Raw genomic sequence first — 3,842 nt, forward strand, 5'->3', positions numbered from 1 at the left:
TTGTTTTCTACTTGAATGCTCCAAACTTTTCATAGCAAGATTCAGCATGACTTCAAATTCTGTTATTATAAATCAAGAATTGTGTAATTTTCATTAAAGCCACTTAATTCTGGCCTATCAAATGAGGGAGCATTTATAACTCCTGTGACACTAATCCGTACAGTATCTGCCTTTCCGTGGCATAGGAAACATTTAACACTGTAGCTTCCATAAAATTAGCACCGCGGCTTTTACACCCTATGTAGTCTATTCATGTTCATCACTGATCTAGATTTAGCACAGCTGCAACTCAAATATTGCAGCACAGACCCGCTGGCAACCCTCCTTTATCTCAAGCTAATATGTTGTCTGCAAAAATGAAGAGTCACTCAGCTCTGCATGCTGGATGCATGAGACTGAATGTGACAGTGGCAGCTTCATATTTCTTCATTAATTCATCTGATGATTATCTGAGCTTATGGAGGAACTCAAAGGACTACCCCTGATTCTGAAATCTACCCCTAGGCAATCAGTTGATCCTACATAAAAGAAATTAAGCATGAAAGGATGGCAACAGCAAAATACCCAATCCTGATGTAGGAAAACACTGTAAAAGCTTTACCCATGATCCAAGTCCTCTGAGCACCAAGTATTCAAAGCATGCCATAATCAAAGTTTACACCCATAGAATAAATGTTTTTCAATATTTCAGCATGATGGGTTAAAAAAACAAACACTACATACATTTTGGCAAATAAAATGGACAAGAAAGGGAAAAATAGAAAATAGAGAGGAGGAAAGATGGAGTAAAAGCTTGAAAGGGAGAGAGGGAGATGAAGATAGAGGAAAGAAAGAAGGATAACAAGAATATTAAAAAAACACAAAGTCTGCCTCTACACCTGCGAAAAGAGAGAAAACAATACAAAGATAGGCATACATGTCAATAGCAAAGTCACTGAAAAGAACACGGTACTAATTGACACAAGATGTATTTAATGGCAGCCAGAGCACAAGACAGGATGTATCTCTGAACACCTGTGTGTGTATAAGGTTTCCCCATGTAAGGAGCCTGACAACGTAGTATTCATTGGAAAAATGGGTCTTGCAAGGTCAGAAAGGACACACAACATAAGGAGACACAAGACTGGACGCCATACACCAACACACTCTGTACTCCCAGGTCCAGGTACCAAGGCCCCATCCTGGGTCTGGGGCCTGGCTGTCCAGATGGTGAACCCAGATGGCAAATAGAGAACGGGGCTCTGGAAAGACTCCAAGCTTTTCTCTGCCAGCTCAAATGTGGTGCTAATGCGTGTTGCTACAGGGTGGTTTAAAGTGGCAAAGTCTTTGTTAAGATATTACTTTACTGCATTGTTTCTGTTTCTTTAAGGACAGGAGCAATGTGCAGAATCGGCCAGAGGAAAAGCAGCGTAAAAGTCCAAAGCAACTTTGGGAAAACCTAAAACTATTGATTGAAATCACTTTACATGATTACATATTACAAACTCTAAAGAAATTAGGGTTGAGCAGATATTTTTGTGGAAGACTCTAATCAATACTTGGCTGAAATATGAAAGCTTGAATCAGCACTTAATAAAGTGTCATTTAGGAGCCAAGAGTTGGTGAATTGAGCCAAAGAAGCTGCTGCCAACTCACACTCTGCAATTTCTTATCTTTAAACTGTGCAGATTCAAAGTCACAAAGGCAAAACGGATCAAAGCAGTGTTGAAGTGTGGTCTTGATGTTGCTCAGAGAATAAACCAAATATAAAAGTGAATTCCCAGACATGGCACACCTCTAGTGATGTTACAACCACAAACGTCAGCGTATTTTATTGGGCTTATAATGACAGACCAGGACATTTTTCTTCAGACTCTCAATTGGATTTACAATTAAAACATATTTAAACATAATTAATGTTTAAATATTAATTGCTCAGCCCAATATTCTTTTTGGGCTGAGCAGCAAAAGTGCTGCAAAAGTCTATTGTAATCCAAATGTGTATTATTATTTTTAACAAAAATAAATTGACTATTTGGAACATAATCAAAAATTCACCAGCTTTGTGCACTTTGTGTCAGTCGTGTGTTTAATTTACATGTCCTAAGGGTTTCAGAAAAGTTGCACAATGAACTTCTCAACAGCGCCCCCTGACAACTTTCAAAATACCCTCTTCCACATTGAGGTTACTTTATCGTAGAGGCATGAAACTTGGTACACTTGTACAACTCCCCAGGACCAACAGAAAAGGCTCTGGCACCCATGCTCTACACCAAACAGGAAGTCGGCCATCTTGGATTGAGCATCTGATTTTTACCAAATTTTTGCCGTTTACATCCATATTTACCTCCATATTTGGTTGAACTCCTCCCAGAGATTTTGATTGATCAGTTTCATAGTAATTTTGCTTATAAGACATGAGGGAATAAAAGTTATCAACGCTGCTTGCAGCTTTATTATTTTTTATTATTATTCTTTATAAAAAGACTTATCTTTTTGGTCAGGTCAGAGTACCAGATTTTATTTGCCGAATGCCAGAGATGTTTTCAGAAAACATCTCTTGTTACTCTTTGTGACCATGTTGGCTGTATGTTTAGCATCGTCTGCTCAGAAGTCTCATTTGTCCCCAAACTTTAACTTCCTCGTTGATGTCTTGAGATGTTGCCTCAACATTTCTCCATGATGCACCAGTTCCTCAACTCCACCATACATCTTATTGGGATCAATGTTAGCATGATAAACCAGCTAGTTTCCTGCCCTTTTTACTCATCAAAATGTAACCATGGCAACTGTGGCCAAAGTTGTCTTTTCTCCCATGTATGATGTTTTTCATGTAGGACAAAAACTTTGGTGCCATTCAAGCGATTTCTCTTGCAAGATGTTCCTTACATCCTTTTTTTATGAATCAGGCTTTAAAGTTTTATGTTGACTGCTTCTTTATATAGTTTTGTCTGTGCCATCTGAAAGTCAGATAGACAAAAGAACAGGGACTTTGAAAGACTTGGATCTAATTAAAGATTTTGTCTTTTAATTAAATGAATTGCCCCGAGGCAGATCATTCCATCTTTTACAGCCTCTGTTTCGCCGCAGTGAGAAAGCAGAACGATAACACTTAGTAGAATTTACGGAACCTATAAAAAAAAAAAAAAGATGACTCAGTGTAATTTTTTTGTGCTTCAGCCTATTATTATGGACGGTTACAGGTCACTAAAAATGATAGATCTCAGAGAACATTCGCCTCACGGTAGCTGCCAAAAAAATTTCGCCTGGCAATCACAGCTTGATCAGATTTTATGAAGAGATTCACCATTTTCTTTTCTTCTGGGAAGGACATGTGAGCAATTTAATACAACTAGAGATACAACTGTCCTGTCATTGTCCGTCCCCTTTAGCTTGTTGTCATTTATTAGCTGAAGGCAAACAGGGCAGTGGAGGATAAATCCTGACATAATTCGTTGGTGATGCTCTTCATAATGTTCTTGCTGTTATAAAGTACCATTTACCCAAGCGAGGCAGCACACACACGAACCCCATCACAACAAAGAGAAATGCTCTGGACTTTACTCCGGTGGCCTAAGTGATTGGCTATTGATTCTTCATACACATAATCCACTTACCTGTCCTCTCTCTGAGCTGACAGGAAGGGCTGGACGGGGACAGCAGAGCAAGAAGGAAATACTCCTTGAAGGTGACTTTCCTTCCAGCCAAATTATGATACATGCAAATCCAGAAGACTTAAACCTTTAATAAACGTGTAGCACACACACGCACACGCACACACACACACACACACACACGCACGCACGCACGCACGCACGCACGCACGCACGCACGCACGCACGCACACACACACACACACGCAC

This window comes from Poecilia formosa, unplaced genomic scaffold (genome assembly GCF_000485575.1).
Source record: "Poecilia formosa unplaced genomic scaffold, Poecilia_formosa-5.1.2 Scaffold269, whole genome shotgun sequence".
Lineage (NCBI taxonomy): Eukaryota > Metazoa > Chordata > Actinopteri > Cyprinodontiformes > Poeciliidae > Poecilia > Poecilia formosa.